The sequence below is a fragment of the Hibiscus syriacus genome, unplaced genomic scaffold, assembly GCF_006381635.1.
Source record: "Hibiscus syriacus cultivar Baekdansim isolate YM2019G1 unplaced genomic scaffold, ASM638163v2 tig00010263_pilon, whole genome shotgun sequence".
Taxonomy (NCBI): domain Eukaryota; kingdom Viridiplantae; phylum Streptophyta; class Magnoliopsida; order Malvales; family Malvaceae; genus Hibiscus; species Hibiscus syriacus.
This window is the reverse complement of record NW_024062210.1, coordinates 717,018-735,499: the sequence shown is the minus strand read 5'-3', so window position 1 is coordinate 735,499 and position 18,482 is coordinate 717,018. Positions and strand designations below refer to the sequence as shown.

The window sequence follows — 18,482 nt, the reverse complement described above, 5'->3', positions numbered from 1 at the left end:
AATCAAGATCCTTCACATCCATTAGGCTTTGGCCCTGAACCGTCTCACCTAGCGGGCTACACGCCTGACCCTTAACACCCATTAGGTTTACACCAAATCCCCGGTATCCTCATGGTTTTACACATGTGCATGTTTCTGTTCGATCTCCAGCTCCACAGGAGACTCGACCTAGAGTCTATATGGCCAACCAACAACACCACCTAGAGCCCTCATTCCCAATGAACTATCTATATGCGGCTAGAGCAAGATCTGTCGAATCGGATGTAGAATAGTTGTCACCCGACTTTAAAGAATTGGCAGAAAAATAGAAAGTCAATAGTGAGCTCACTCAGCTACTTAAGAATCTAGAGGAAAGGGTAAGGTTGGTAGAGGTAATAAAGTTTAGTTTTATGAAATGGACGCTAGGGAGCGAAGCTTAGTCCCTGACCTTATCCTCCCCCGAAGTTCAAGGTACCAGACTTCAAAAAGTATGATGAGACCACTTGTCCATCTACACACTCATTATGTATGTAGGAGAATGGCTATACCGAAAATGAAAAGTTGTTGATACACTTTTTCCAGGATAGTTTGTCTAGGCCTGCTGCGAAGTGGTATAACCAGCTGACCAAATCTTACATCGAAACATGAAGGGATTTAGCCAAGGCATTTTTGGAGCAATACCACCATGTCACTGATTGGTCCTGACCGATGGACTCTACAGAACATGAAAAAGAGACACAACGAAACTTTCAGGCAGTACGCTAAGAGGTGGCGTGATGTAGCCGTTCTGGTGCAACCCCCTACTTGAGGAAGCCCATGGAATTGCCTTTGTGAAATACGAGTTTTAGTGGGACGGTTGTGCTAGAATTTGGGTTTTAGTTTATTCAAGGTGTATTTTTTTAAACAAATTTTTAATAGTATGGAAGGATTATAAGATAATGTTTGTTCATAATCTTTTTTTTATTGACAATGCACACCTTGCAGACGCAACTGTTCGAATTTAAGACATCAAGAAAGACACCCCTTTAACCTGAAACCACTCAATGTATTTTTTTCCCATTATATTGCCTATCGATTGCCTATAGATTGCTAATTATCATAGAAATTTATTTTGCAAGTAGAATTTTTCCTTTATATTGCCTTAGGGAGGCAGCAAGAAAGTTAGTGTGAACGTCAAGACTTTTGGCTATCGGCAAGCTTGGATTCATCAATAATTTGCGATCAAGTATTTAATATATAAATATAAAATACGTTTTAATTTTTAGAATTACAAGAGAATTATTTTAGAAAGATGTATTATTTTAACGATTTTTTTAATTTTGAGATTTCAATTGTAAAGATAACTTTGTAAGAACATTGGGAGAATCTTTTAGGTATATCGAATTCGGGGTATATATATATTATATATATTTCATATCGTATATTTATACTATTATGATTTATACGTATAGTAAAATTTTTTTTCTATTACCTTTGGAGATAAGTATAATCGAACGTTAAATATCACCGTTTGTATATAATATTTTATTCGTGGAATTATTTAAAATTTTACACCTAGCCATCGAAACTAGGAGGGACTCGGACCTCGAGCATGTCTTATTCGACAAGGTCCATGCATTTCATCTCAATTATCATTATATTAATTATCTTATCCCATTGAAGGACATATGCGTCATATGCCACTCTATCGTATACACCCCATTAGTGATTCAACCCAAAAATGATCCATAACAACGTGAGCTTGAGATTAATTAACAATTTTTTTAAATAATTTAAAATGATTGTAAGGTAATATATGTTATAATTTTTATTAATTATTGACAATATACATCATGCAGACATTGTCTAAACCCGGAACCTTAAAGAGAAAAAACACCTATTTTAACCAAACATCGATTGAAGATAAAAGACATTTTATAGTTAAAATACCATAAGATTAAAAAAATAAACTGAAACGTACATAAATATCTCAGAATTCCAAAATAGAAAACAATAGTTTATATGAAAGGTTCCACTCAGATGGATCCAATGGCAGGTTTAGGACAGTTTCCTCAACATGCTGAAGCTTGAAAAATAATGGGGGGAAAAAAAACATGGAGAAACCACAAAGTAAAAAAAATCCTAACAAATTTTGTTCTTGTTAGATTTTCTCTCGCTAACATATTTCTTCCAGTAAGCCATGACTTCCCTTTGAGTCTCAATATCAGTCTTCTTAATTGTGCCGTTTTGGGCTTCCGCTTCTTCAGCGATAGCTAGTTTGGCACTGACCTTTGCGGGGAGTGTGTCGAGCTCGTGCAGCACTTTCTCAATGTCGATGACGAGACGCTCAGCCAATGTGCGGGAGAAGTCTTCTCTGATCACACGGAGCACCGTGATGTGCTGAGCGTCGGCCGGCATGGTGTAGGCAGGCACGATCCAACCGAATCGACGCAACATGTCGGATATCTCGAACTCATCGTGGCGCTTGTTGTCTTGAGGGAGAAGGCCACCAGCGGAACCCCGTCGTCCTTGGACACGATGTTGAATCGCCCTGTTTTCTCCAACCCTTCTTTTAAGACCATGGCGTTTCCATGACAATTCTCCATTTCTGTATCCCTGTACACCAATTGCATCAAATTAGTATACATGTTCATAATTTAGAAACTAACGGTTCAATTCAATAAATCTAATGATCAAAATACTCAAAGGGCATTCATTAAGTTCTCACCTCATATCCCAAGCGAATTAGTTGGTAGTACTGAGCAATGACTTGGCTGGAACCTTTGGAGAAATTGAGAGTGAAAGTGGGTTGATCAGCTCCAAGATAGTTAATATGGAAGATGAGTTCTTCAGGCAAATCTTCCTTGCTTCTCCAGATAACCCATCCAATACCAGCATAAACAAGACCATATTTATGTCCACTGACATTGATGCTCTTCACAAGGGGAAGCCTAAAGTCCCACTCCAGTTCTGGGTACAAAAATGGTGCAATAAATCCACCACTAGCCGCATCCACATGAATCGGGGTATCCCATCTGCAGAAAAATAGACCAAAGTCACTTCAAAATTTCTGATTAAAATGAAGTTCATCTTGTTTGTTGGCCAAAAAAAGGTTGATTTGTTTACCCGGTTTCTTTGTTCTTTTCGGTTAAGAGATCGTTTAGGAGCTTGACATCTTCAAATTCACCATTGAGAGTGGAACCCAAGATTGCAGCTACACAGATGGTGTTTTCATCGACCATTTCCACTGCTTTGACAGGGTCCATGACATAGTATCCTTCTCTAAGCTTCACTTCTTTCAACTCCACTTCAAAGTACCTTGCGAATTTCTCCCAGCAAACCTGAACATTGGCACCCGTCACGATGTTGGGTTTATCATAAGGTTTCCCCTCAGCTTTACGCTTGTTTTGCCATTTTCTCTTGAAAGCAAGGCCTGCCAACATGATTGCCTCGGAAGAACCCACCGTTCCGACCCAACGGCAGCCTCACCGTCCCCCAACGGCGCGTTGAACAAGTGTGCTATTATGTTCACAACGATTCTGCATCGTAAAAAAAAAGTCATTCGGATCAAGTTTCATTCATAGATCAAGGTGATTTTGACTTTTTTTTCTCTGCAAAAGAAGAGATTTATACATAGATATATACCTGAAGCTCAGTGGTGACAGGGTATTCATCCATGTCAACGTAGTTCTTGTTAATGGAGTCCATTATAAGCTTATCACATTCAGGCTCCATCCAAGTGGTAACAAAAGAGGCAAGGTTCAACCTTGGGTTCCCATCGAGCATGAGTTCATCATTGATGATCTGAAACGCAGCTTCCTTTGGTATAGAATTTTCTGGCATCATAAACCTGCAAAAAGTATTTTGTTTTGCCACACCATTAATGAAAACCAATTTCCATTTTACACTGTCATATTATATGTAGTGAGTGAGATTATTATTTTACCTGGGAAGTGAGTCTCGGACATAACGAGAGGCAAAGGTGGAGTGAACCGAGACATCACTTTGAGATGCAGTCTTAGATAACACCATTGTTGAGCGAAGAACAGAGATCAAAGATATTGTGTGTAAAAGCAAAAGTAAAGCAGTCGTTGCTTGGTGAAGGAAGGGCAGAGAGGAATTGGTATTTATAGCGATGTTTGGGTCTTTGCACCGTGTTGACCATTTCTCTAAAGGTCAAAGCAAGCCGGCGCAAAAGCTGTTTCGACGCTGGTCCGGGTCCTATAGAGAACCCTGGCTGGTTGTTTCCGCGCTCATACTGAACAAATTGAAAATAGCCAAATTAAAGGTAAAGGGAATTACAGGTAAATGGAGCTTTCCGGCCAGCCTCTATTTTCTAATAGCAAAATGTCAAAATTAGCCCCTAACATATATTAAAATAGTCAGTTTAGTCCCTGTTATTTTTTAAAGCATTGTTGCTCCTAGCATTTCATTTTAGGGCAAGGAGGCCCCTAATATTTAATCAAATAGTCACTTTGACCCTTATTCATTTTTCCTAGAGTATCTTGGCCCTCAATGTTTCATTTTAGGGTAAAAAAATCTCAATTATTTTAGTGTTAATCATTTGTTAACTAACAATTTTCATCCATAGAGAGATATTTTTGCCTCAAAATAAAATGTCGGAAGCCAAAATACTTCAAAAGATGCGAGTCAAAGTGACTATTGTCAAACGTTAGGGGTATTTTTTGACATTATGCTAATTACCTATTTCTCACATATAGGAACAATCAAATCAATTAATTCAAATTCTCATATTTTTAAATTTACTTTTTATTATAACCATGTGGTATTAAATATTAATAAAATATGTCATATTATAGGAAAACACTAATAAAATAATTTGTCATCGTAGAACAACTTAAAAGTTAAGTGAATAAATTGATTTTTTTTTAATTTTAGTGATTAAAACACAATTGAGAAGATAATTAAATGATGAATGGTATAATTTATCCTAACATGAATATTAAGGTATAAAATCTATGTAAATACAGGAAATATTATGGTAAGAAGGTAAGACGAAATCAGGTTTGAAGTATGATTTGGGATTAATTGTTATCTTATCTTACTTAATTTTTCCTATGTTTCTTTAATATAAAGTAAAATAAAATATCTTTGTAGTGGAGAAGGATGATTAATTTATTAATAAATTCCATAATTGGCCTAACAGGTCATTAAAGATAGAAAATACACTCACCAATAACTTGCAACCCAATACCAAGTTGCCATAAAATATTTCGTAGAATATATAAATATATATAATTAACGTCTACTCAATTTGGTTAAAAGAATAAAATCAAGAATATTATATTGCACTCTAAATTAAATTATTTTATGATGAATTATCAGTTATTACTAACATTAATTTTTATACCATGATCAAATTATTTATTATTTTTAAAATGTTCAAATGAAAATAAGTGTATTTAAATGTATAATTTTTAAAGTATATCAATTGAACTATATTCAATCTATAATTAAACTATTCATTCCTTTAATTTTTAATTTAACTGTTATTTGAAAAAAATGATGTTCTTTATTATTACAAATCTCTGTTCATGAATGTAACTAACAGGTGTTAAAACAGGGTTTTAATTTTAATTAAACCGTCTAAGTTTGAAGATTTACATTTAACCCTCTAATTTTTTGAAAATTTCTTATTCCATTTCAATGAGTTAAATACACTCCTTAAATGCCCTAGTGCTATTACTATAAGTTTTTGAAATTATAAATTACCATATAAAAATTTATACAATTAACATCAAAGCTTAATACTAAAATTTATCACTAATGTAAACTTATTAAGTGGTCTAAGTGATAAAAAAATATTATATTTTAGAGAATTCGAGTTCGGACAGCTGCATTTGTAGGATATATGCATTAGCAATGACTTTATATATTTAAGCTTAAACACAATTCAGTTCCCTTTTTTATTTGACACGACTTAATCTTGAATTCGCATTCTTTTAATATTATAAAAAATATTTAATCAGATTAAAACTCATTCAATCATAATGACGAGGGATTAAATTTAATGTCGTGAAAATGCTTTAATTAGATAACGTTACATATTTAAACCATCACAAATAATTTGGATTTCATTTATATATGTGACACATGCTTGGATATATGAAATGTTTGAAAGGATCGATTGCAACAACCGAAAAGCAAATCAATATTGAAAATCCATAATCCATCGAGTTGTTTCCCCAAAGATAACTCATTCAAAAGATAAAATTATACTGTATATTTATATTTAGGTTTATTTTAAAAATTAATTTAAAATATATTTTTTATTTAAGTATCTAAATTAAAAAATTATATACTTTAAATATTTAAATAAAAGAATAATATACCTCACATACTTATTTTTAATTAAACCAAATTTTTATTTATTGAGACACAAGGAGAAAACGACACCATATCATATTTTGATAAATTTGAAGTATTGGTGAGCATAATAAGAAGACAAATGAGTTGAATCTATTGGTTGATCTCAATAGTTAAAGATATTATTGTTTAGTTCCCAAATTCATATAATTGTGTCTGCAAAATATGCATTTTTAATAATTAAGAAGGATCATGAATATATATTACTTTATAATCGCTTTTACTATAAAAAAAATAAATGAGTCATGATACTATATATACTGTTCAAATATATATTATATTTAATACTACTACTACTACTACTAATAATAATAAAATCAATACTTAATTAATAATATGATAATATAATAAAATATCAATATAGTAAAAATGGATAAATATTTTAAAATTTATATAAATTCAATAAATTACAATATCAAAATTTATACCAACAGGGTTGGTTCAAGTGATAAGCAACTTGATATCGCTTAAGTAAGTTCTTGTGTATGCAGAAAATCCTTGTTAGGAGGCTCACCCACCAAAACTAGGTGTACGACGCGAGTCGGTTTGAATTAGTCATGACAAAGTCTTAGAACCGAGAGAGACAAAAAATCTCAAAATTTATACAAATATTATATATTTTAAATACGATTGGATCACATAAATTATTAAAAGATAAACTAAACGTTTAGTACCTAAACTATTACTTTCATTTTATTGTAGTACCTAAACTTTATTTAAAGAAAAACATATTTAATGTTAACTTTTAATTTGATACTCTATCATTAAAAAAAATAGAACAGTCAAAATTTATATCTAACGTTTTGTACCTAAACATGTAATTTACCCATTATGAAAAACATAAATAAATAAAAATTGGAACCGTCATAAACGCGTTTTCAAGGTAAAGGGCCGATTCCCGATGGACATGGTCTGCTTTTGTCAAGGGCCCTCAATTTTCGTGTACTTGCAGTGTATTTTTTTAATTAAGTTTATTGCACCAACATCTCTAAACTATTCACAGATTTTAAATTGATTCTCAACTTTTAAAGTATTTTAATTGAATCCTCTAAATATTAATATCATTTCAATTAGATGTTTCGTCGTCAATTGTTAATTTAGTCATTCACTCGAGCATCAAATGTCAGTTCACATCATACAATATAATTAAAATATATAGATCAAATTTTAAACACGCGTGCGCATGTTATGTGAATAATTTGAGCTTCATATATTAAATTATGTGAAGATTAATTGGCTTCTCGTCTTTGGGACAAATTTCGTGAGTATTGTGCGTGCAATCTGTTTTTGCTTTTTAAATTATGGTTCATAGTTCTGGTGCTCTGCTGTGTAGAAGTGGGGCTTTTTCGGCTTTGCCATTCGTGTAGCTCTCGCTAGGCTATGTGATTGGGTTAATTTGTTCTTCGCGCTTGTGCTGTTTTGCAGAATAGCCGTTCATGTAAAAACATCGATTTGGTGTACTATTTTTCTTCCACCTAAGTTCAGGGATTTTTTAACGTTGTCCTTATCAATGTTCTGTTTTGTATGTGTCAGATTATTGAATCATACAAAACCCTCACTTTTCAAATATATATATTGAAAAACAGATTGAATCAATAAAATTTAATAAGTATATAATGTTTAAAATTTGATCTGCATGTTTCAAATGTACTCCATTTAGGATCTTAGTTGACACTTAATATTAAACTGATAGCTAAAATGATAGAAGATATTAATTAAAATAATATTGACAAATAAAATATTTAAAAAATTAAAAATCATTTTAAAATATGAGACATAGTATACATACGTATACGTTAGGTGAAGTTAGCTTTTCTTAAGGTAATTTTCATAAATTAATTAATGAGAATTGTAATTTTCATAATTATGAATTGAAATTCCAAATTTAAGGAGTTGCTGAAAATTCAAAGGAGTTTTATTGAGAAAAGAGTGAATTAATTCCGGTCGTGATCAAAATTAAAGCTATGAAACACGTTTCATTAAACTCCTTTTTTTAAATATAACTGCCACAAATTGATTTCCTCAAAAATAAAAATAAAAAGATAATAATAATAATTCTTCCATGGGTCAGCTTATGTTGTCCGATTGCGATCTGGATTTTTTTGAGCATCAACTTGGTTGTGAATTGATATATCTTAGGTAAAAAGTTTAATTGATGAGATATTGGGTGGAAAATAAATTTTTACTTGATTTTAGTTTGATATTTTATTTTATTAAACATAAAATATTATTTTTATTTAAAATGGTGTTAAGTCCTTACTTTTAAACTAATAAAAGAACCTTATAATACTACTTAAAAAAATATATTTATTATTATTTAAATGAAATTGGATTCCAAGTCCAACCAAAGAAGTTTTAAGATAAAATGTATCAATTTTATTACAAAAAGGAAACTAATTGTTATTAAATGACTTAATATAACAAATTATACCACAAGTTAATTCTAGGTGTGTAAAGAATTTTTCGTTCAAACTGCCTGAAAATAACATTTTCAACCTTAATCTTTTAAGTGCATACGTCGTAACGGTCGTAAGAAAAACTGTTATCTGACATGTCACGTTTATATATATTTTTTTATTTTTTTTTAAAAAATAAAATGTTGTTTTAAAAAAACATTTTATTTGGAATTAGGATTTAGATTTTGGGTTTTTTATGATTTTAAATAAATGAGGGTCTTTTTAAATAATATATTTTATTTTTTAAATAAAAAATATATAAAGTGACATGTGTCAGATAGCGATCTTTTTTAACGATTGTTACGGTGTAAACACTTGAAAGAGTAACGTTAGAAATATTAGAAAACTTTAAACAAAAAAAATTAGATACGTTAAATTAACTTAAAGTATAATTTAAACGCTTAGTTTTACATTAAGTCTTATTAAATTAATAAAACCTTAGAATGGAGTCATGTAGGCCTCATGTGAAGTAATGGATTAAAGGCCCATTGGACCTATCACTGAATTTCAGGTTCTTTTTCTTGTAACATATTTTAATTACACATGTTCAATTATAGTTGGTTCATCGTTATATTTATGCCATTTGATTGAAGGAATAATGTGTTATATATTCAAAGTAACGTTAAAATTTCAAATATGAACTATTATAATTTAAAATTATTAAATAATTAATTACACCATTAAAATGGAAAATATCCTATTGCACCATTAAAAAATACACCTAACTATAAAGAAAAATATTGAAGTAAATGCTAAAGTTATACCAAAAGTTATATTTAACTTTTAGGAGAAGTTTGATTCCCGAAAAGTAATATTACTTTTTAAGTATAGAATTTTTACAACGTAACATTAATAAATATAATTTTGAGAATGTTATCTTATTTAGTTTGTTTAAAAAAATACGATTACAAGAATATAAAATTATTTGAACGTATATTTTATCAAATATTTCTTGTGATATATGTTTTCTTAATAAGTTAAATTTTAAATATTAAATTACAAATGTTTACTTGAAAATTCATATAACTATTTGAAAATTTTAATTATAAGAATATAAGTTAATTGATTTAGATAGATTTGTATATAAATAATGAAATGAATAATTATTGGTTAATAACAATTATTAAAATTAAATATATTTTAGGTGTATATTATTTTAATTAAATATTTTAATATTATTTTTAAAATATTAGTAAGTTATTAGAATAAAAATATGAATCGGAGTTCATATATGAAAAAAAAATCGAAATGCTACTTACTTTCGATGATTTCTATTTTGAAAATTTTGAATATTTAAATTTCTTTAAAAATATGATTTCGAAATAAGATTAAGTCATCATTAGGGATGTTTATGGTCGGTTAATCGTACCGTTTAGCTTGAACGTCGGGTTAGTCATTATAACGACTATTAAATTTTTTTAATTGTAATTTAACCATTAAGAAAAAATTAAATGTTACTAATTAACTGTTACTAACAGTTAGTTGTTACTAACGGTTCAATTACATGTTAACATGTGGCTAACGCGTTATAATTTTTTTTCAAACACAACACAATAACATGAAAATTTTAAAATTTCATAAAATTTACGATGATAGAAACATATATATTTGTAAAAATCTTATTTATTGGTAGATGCATTATATATATATATATGAGATATATTCGAGTTTTTTTTACAGTTTAAAATCTTACATGCATATTTATATTTTACAATTTAAAATCAAGTATTTTCTCATCCATGTTTGATTTTATGTGCTCCCATATAAGATGAACATGATAACTAAAAAATAGGGAGAAACCATTTTAATTTTATTTTTAATTCTATTCTTTAAAAATATAATTAATTAATTATAAATATTAATGGTTAACCGATATTTGACCATTTATTAAAATTCATAATCGTAATTGTTTATTGATATGGTTCGGTTAGCTAAAACTGTTAAATCTTAACGGTTCAGTTAATTAACTTATAAATTGTAATGGTTACGATTAACTGTAACACATCAATTTAAACACCTGTAAATTGTCATCAATTACTTGAAGTTAGGTATAGTTAAACACCTAAAAAAATAATTTTAAAAGAGATTTTGAAAATCCTTTTCTAAAAGAAGAATTTTCAAGTTTGCACTTAAAATCCAGAAAAATGAAATACGTGTGAATAACGATGAATAACTTCACAACATCTAAATTTGATACATAATCGATTATATATTATTTTAATAATGATTTTTTTAGTTGGAAATTAAAAAATGTAATTTATAGATAGTAAACTACAACTTCGACAAGGACCCAAGTTATAAATAAGTGAATTAGAAAGTTGTCATAGTCATCAATTAATGTTATACATTAATAATTAGGCATCAATAAATTAAGTTAGAAAGAAAAATCAATGGTATAGGTGATAGAATTAGAAGTAAGTACAATTTTTCTTCTTCAATTTTCCTTGGAAGTTTGGTACCGCTTTTTTATTTTAATCTCTTTAATTTCCAACCTTTCTTTTTTCTTAAAAATTTGTGAATTGAATAAATTATTAATACTGATAAATTATTTGATATAAGAATTATGTTAAATTGGTTCACAATTTGTTATTTTTATATTGTTTATCGTATAAACTAAAATTTATTCTAAAATTAAATTACTCTATAATTAAAGTTACTCGGAAAGTCTTAAGTCTGAACCGCCAAATTCTTTCGTCTTCGTCTTCTCATTTTTATTCCTAGTGGCTTCTTAGATAAAAATCAATGGACAAGTTTGAAATTATTGTTGTTGTTGTTGTCGTCGTCTTTGTCGGTTGAGATTCTCTAGACATCAATTTGTCCAAACTTTTTAAGGATTTAGCTGGCGTCGGTTTCATCCACCTCTCTTTCCAAGTTCCAACCTTTAGCTCTGTCGCTTCTGCTCCTCCTCCGCCGTCTTCTCCTCTCATTATATCTCTCGATAGCTCGATCCAAATGCGCCGTGGAGCTCTCTTTCTTGCCGTCGTCACTCTTTCCGCTTTGCTTCTTTACACTGGCTCTGATTCCCTCAGTTGTCGTCCGGTTCCTTTTCTTCCTCCGCTTTCCCTTCTTACTCACTGACTCCTCCCTCATTAAATTCAAATTGAATTCATAGATGTTTTGATTATTATTTCCGTAGTGAAGTTTTACTGCAGGAATCGACCCAAGAGCTCGAAGAAATTTTGAAGAACGCTTCCACGGTGAATAAGACTGTTATTTTAACGACTTTAAATGAAGCCTGGGCGAGACTGGGATCAATTATGGACCTTTTCCTCACTTTAACCTTGGAGATGGCACGCATTGTGGGAAAACGGGTTATTTCCCATACGAACGTAGTTTTAAAATTGACCTAAAATGTCAAGATTAAAACCACCAAAAGTTGCACAGCGGATAAACCTGTCAAACTATTGAATATTGAAACACAATGGAAAAGAACCGAATAAAAACAATAAAGGAGAGAGCATACCAAATTTACGAGGTTCGACGAGAATATTGTCTACTCTTCGGGCACACCGGTGATAACTTCACTATATCGCCAATATTACAACAAATGAAATTTTTTAGAATTCCCAAAGTGGGAGAATGAAGAATACAAGAGGAAGAGAGAATTTGTTTTTTAGATGATTTCTAATAGAAATACTTAGGCCTATTTATAGTTGAGTTTTAAGAACAATATGTTCAAAGTTTGGCCACATACCAAAGAATTTTCCAATGTGTACAAGTTAGTCACCAAATATGAAATTCACATGTTCAAAGTTTGGCCACCAACCAAGATGAAATTTCCAATAAGTTGGCCACCAACCAAGATGAAATTTTCAACTTGTCAACTTAATTTATAGACAAATCTAACAAATCTTCACCTTGGCTTGGAATTACCAAGCCTACTCAACTTCTTCAACTCCCCAAATTTGTAGTGCCTCTGATTGCGCTCACAAGCTACACACCCGAAGGTGTTCATACTTTCAGGATATTAATCAAGTTCAAACAATGATTGAACTTGATTACTGTACCACCTTGGTCATATATCTGCAGGATTTTCTGATGTCGCAATTTTTTGAAGTAGAATCTTTCCTTTTTCAAAGATCTCCACACAAGTGATACCTCACGTCGATATGCTAGTCCTTGAATGGTAGACTTGATTTTTCGCTAAGTGAATAGCGCTCTGACTATCACAATAGAGACTAATGTGACTTTGAACAACTCCCAAGTCTTCCATCAACCGTTAAGCCAAATTGCTTCCTTTAAAGCCTCTGAAATGCCATGTATTCTGCCCTCTGTAGTAGACAAGGCCACCGTAGATTGCAATGTAGACTTCCAACTTACTGGGGCTTTAGCAAGAGTAAACAAATGCCCAGTAGTGATCGACGCTTATCCAAATCCTAGCATAATCGGAATCAGCATATCCAAACACACTGACCAAGTGCTTCATCATGTTCAAAAACTAAACCAATATCCACGGTTTGTTGGAGATACCGTAGAATCCATTTCACAGCTTGCCAATGTCCTTCTCCAGGATCATGCATGTACCTGCTCACAACTTCAACTGCTTGTGAAATGTCAGGACGCGTACACACCATTGCATACATCAAGCTCCCAACTGCATTAGCATATGGAACTTTTGCCATATACACTCGTCTTTCGTTAGTTTTAGGAGATAATTGAGAAACTAAGTTTTAAATGAGAAGCCAATGAGATACTTACATGTTTGGTATTTTCATTCATGCCAAAAATTGTAATACCTTTCTCAGATATGCTTCTGTGTAAACAAAGCTTCCTCTCTGTATCTCTGCTTATCTCCATACCAAGAATCGTCTTGGCCTCACTAGATCTTTCATCTCAAACTCTTGATTCAAGAGCCTTTAATGTCATCTCCTCTTTAAATCCGTGCAAGAAAGTCGTCTTTACATCAAGTTGAGCTAGCTCCAAATTCAACTGTGCTACCAAGGCCAACAATATCTAATGGAGGAATGCTTCACAACAGGGGAAAATACTTCATTGTAGTCGATTCCCTCCTTTTGAGCGTAGCCTTTAGCTACCAACCGTGCCTTGTAGCGAACATCTTTCTTTACAAATACCTACTTGCATCCAATGGCTCTTTTACCTTTCGGTAATTGTGCCAGTTTCCAAGTGTTGTTCTTTTGGAGAGATTGCATTTCTTATCCATGACACTTTCCACTTATCACTTTCCAAGCTTTGGTATTCTTCTTGGTAAGTGATAGGGATTCATCATCAACAACTGGAAGAGCATAGGCCACCATATCAACAAATCGAGCAGGTTACGAATTTCTCCTTGGCCTTGTAACTGCAAGTGGTTTGGTATCTCCAATGGTTCTTGGGTTGAACCTCTTCATCATCTGATTCTATTGGAGTTGAAGAATCAGCTACATCAACGGATCATCGTCTGCTGAAACTCCACTGTTTTGGAGTATGCTCCACCTGCTGCAGAGTACTATTTGTCTGGACAGCTTCCTTGTTACCTTCTTTACTAGGGCAGATTCATCAAAGGTAACATCTTGCTACAAATTATCTCTTGGTGTCTAAACACCAAAGGCGGAATCCTCACTCCATGGGTGATTCCATAAAGAGAGCCTTCTTTCTCTGGATCAAGCTTGGATTCCTTCACATGATAATAAACAGTGGACCAAATACATGTAAGGAATCATAATCAGTAGTAGAACTTTCTCCAATAGTGTTCGATTCATATGCTCTGCCACCCCATTCTGTTGTGGTGTATGTCTAACAGTGAAGTGTCGAACAATACCATACTCATGGCAAACGTCAAAGAATGTGTCACTTTTATATTCCCCTCCATTTTCCGTCCTAAGATGTTTGATCTTTCTACCAGTCTGGTTCTCGATCATATTTTTCCATTTCAGGAAAATTTGAAGCACTTCATCTTTAGACTTCATCGGATACACCCAAACTCTTCTGGAAAAGTCATCTACAAAAGTTACAAAATAATGGTTTCCTCCCAAAGACGATGTCTTTGAAGGACCCCATACATCTGAGTGAATATAATCTACAATACCTTTTGTATTATGTATAGTGGTGCCAAACTTCACTCTCTTCTGCTTTCCCAGAACACAATGCTCGCAAAAGTTCAATTTGCAAGCCTTTGCACCTTTCAACAATCCTTTCTTTGCCAGAATTTGCAAGGATTTCTCTCCAGCATGTCCCAACCGCATATGCCACAACTGGGTTGCGTCCAAATCATCACCTCCGGAAGCTGCTGCAACTGCTCCAATAATGATGAAACAACCAATGATATGTCAGAGTCATGTGCATGCTCTGCAAGACATGCATCTGGAGCAGCTTTTCCTTTCTTCTTCAGCTTCAGACATCTTTCTTCTAATGGTCTTTCTCATGACAAAAGGCACATTCATCTTTTCCCAGTCTGGACTTCGACTTTGATCTCCCTCCACTTTGGCTTTTGACTTTTCGAGCGACTCTTGCCACCATGGCCTCTGCTGCTTCGTACTTGCTCCTTCTTGGTTTCTTCCTGAGTTCATAACTACAAAGCAACAGTTAAGGGTAACATTATCCTTACCATGAAGTAACGTTGTCTCAAGGTGCTCAAATTCATGGAAGAGATGACAACAACATCAAAGCCAATCTTCATCTTTGAGGTTCCATTCATGCCCAATAAGTCTTCCACTAGCTCATGAACGCAGTGATGTTCATACTGGTGCCTGATTGATAATCAAATCTGAACAATCTTTTCTTCATGTGGAGACGATTCTGAGAGCTTTTCTTCAGGAATTTTTCCTCCAAAGCTATCCACATCTTACTTGCAGAAGTCTCGTTCTTGTAGCCATACTTCTGCTCCCTGGAAAGACAAGATCGAATCGTGCTGCACGTCAAACGATTGATTGTTCCCCATTCTTTCTCCTCCATATATTCGGGCTTTTCTTCCTCAATGGAGATGTCTAGACCTTGTTGGAATAAAGCATCTAATACCTCACCTTGCCACATGCCAAAATGATCGGATCCATCGAACAACTCCACCGAGAAATTTGCATTTGACATCACCCTCCTCACCAGTCCAGATGAAGAGATTGATGTCTCAACTGATCCGTATTTTCGCATTTTAATTCTAACGAACAATATTCAATATCACGAACTGTATCTTTTCAGCAACATAACCACCAGGATAACCTCAACCGAAGCTCTGATGCCAATTGTTGGGGAAAACGAGTTATTTCTCACACGAACGTAGTTTTAAAATTGACCTAAAATGTCAAGATTAAAACAACCAAAGGTTGCACAGCGGATAAATCTGTCAAACTATTGAATATTGAAACACAATGGAAAAGAACCGAATAAAAACAATAAAGGAGAGAACACACCAAATTTACGAGGTTCGACGAGAATATCGTCTACTCCTTGGGCACCACACCGGATGATAACTTCACTATATCGTCAATATTACAACAAATGAAATTCTTTAGAATTCCCAAAGTGGGAGAATGAAGAATACAAGAGGAAGAGAACTTGTTTTTGGGATGATTTCTAATGGAAATACTTAGGCCTATTTATAGTTGAGTTTTAAGAACAATATGTTCAAAGTTTGACCACCAACCAAGATGAAATTTCTAATAAGTTGGCCACCAACCAATATGAAATTTCCAACTTGTCAACTTAATTTCTAGACAAATCTAGCATGCATAAGCTTTTAGACCATTTGGTGATTGTTGCCTTGGATCAAAATGCATACAATCGCTGTCGAATTGTACATAAACATTGCTATGTTCTTGTCACCATGGGTGTTGACTTCCACCAGGAAGCATACTTTAGAACCCCACAATACTTGAAGATGATGTGGACAAGGATCGATTTCCTCCGAACTGTCCTCCAGCTGGGTTATAGTTTCGTTTTCACGGTATTTGATGTCTTCTATTTCTGGAAAACTTAATTAAGGTTTTTACTATCTGCATAATTAATGCATTGTTTATCAGCTTACTTCTTCAGGATGCCGATATCATGTGGTTTCGGGATCCATTTCCACGCTTCTTTTCGGATGCTGATTTCCAGATAGAATGCGACAAATTCTTAGGTGGATCCGATGATATGAAAAACAGACCCAACGGGGGATTTAACTACGTAAAATCTAATAATCGGACGATAGCATTCTACAAGTTGTGGTGTTCTTCACGAGAAATTTATCCAAAATATCACGACCAGGATGTTCTGAATAAGATCAAGTTGGACCCTTTGATCAGGAAGATGTGGATTGAAGATACGATTCTTGGATACGGCTTACTTCGGCGGTCTCTGCCAACGGAGCAGAGCCTTGAATGTGGTGTGTACAATGCATGTAAATTGCTGTATCGGTATGGATAGAAAGCTACGTGACATGAAAATAATGCTTCAAGACTGGAGACCTCTCATGTCTTTGCATTGGGAATTGGGATTTGAAGAACCAATCAATCATCTCTTGGAAGGTTCCTCACAGTTGCAGCTACACTCGTCCCTCTGAATATCCACAATGGTTTTTTTAGTTATAAGTTGAACTCGAATTCTCATTTATATACTACTGATTCGTTGACTGCGACTTTAATTGTACATTTTGGCTTTTCTTTTGTTCTTACATGAGAAATGTGATAATGATAATGTATCTAGTTGTTGAAAGAATCTTTCATTTGAGTATTGTTTTTATTTGGGACTAGGAATGATCAAATCAAAGGCTGGAGTGTCGGGAGATGAAACACCTCCTTAACGAACTCATGGGTCGGGAGATGGAACTCTGCTTCCAGTGTAAACAGGGGCAGATAACCATTCCAACTGGGGATGAAGCATCAAAGGATACAATCGTCGACTTCAAGAGTTTTTAGCAAAGCAGATTCAAATATGGTAGTCTACAAGCCGCAATGAAACTCTTAAGTTAGAATGTTCAAGTTTGAGGAAACCTTACAATTCATTGTCTCTAGCATGTGGTGCATAAAATTTTAAATTTTCTGTGGTTTTTCTCTTCGAGACTAAGCTACAGAAAATTAACCCTTGATTCGGCAAGTCTGAGTAACCTTGTACAATTCTTGGGGACTTGTGCTGGATAATCATGCGTTATTACAATCCTCTAATTGATTGTTGAAATGGGAAGAGATCAGAACCTATTGAACCTATTGAGTGGACTCAATAATTAGAGGGAGTGTCATTCTCCCTTGAAGTTATGGATTCGAATAGTTGCGTCTCCAGGATATGTGTTATTAATGATTAAGAAAGATAATGAACATATATCACCGAGACTATTTGAAAAAAAATGGGAAGAGATCATGAGTCATTATGAACTTTCATCTATCTGAGGATTATATCAACAAGCAAGTCACAAGTCTAAACTATGTCTTTCAAGATAAGCAGCCTAGGATCACTATTGCCATAATCATGTGATGAGATGTAGAAAGGTTGTGAATATTTAAAATGAGGATTGAAGCATGAGTTTGTATGTTGCTTAAGTTAAAATTACATCTAGTACGATATGCATCGAGTTGATATGTGTATAGGAATGGAATTGATGGATATATGATTTAAATGGTTTGGGTATTTGCTAAATAATGCACTGAGGTGGGATATGATATTGAAATCAGTCTTTGGTATGTTTTGAGCTTGTACGGATTAATTTGACACGTGTTTCCACACTGCATAGCCTGAGAACTGCCTCCCAAACTTCCCTCGCTAAAGCACACTCGG

The 18,482-nt window shown here is 33.2% G+C and overlaps 2 pseudogenes; one reads left to right on the top strand and one right to left on the bottom strand.

Moving 5' to 3' along the window:
- Positions 1-1,980: 1,980 nt before the first annotated feature.
- Positions 1,981-4,074, bottom strand: LOC120203730 (annotated as a pseudogene).
- A 19-nt stretch (positions 4,075-4,093) lies between these two features.
- LOC120203818 lies at positions 4,094-17,296 on the top strand (annotated as a pseudogene).
- Positions 17,297-18,482: the final 1,186 nt, after the last annotated feature.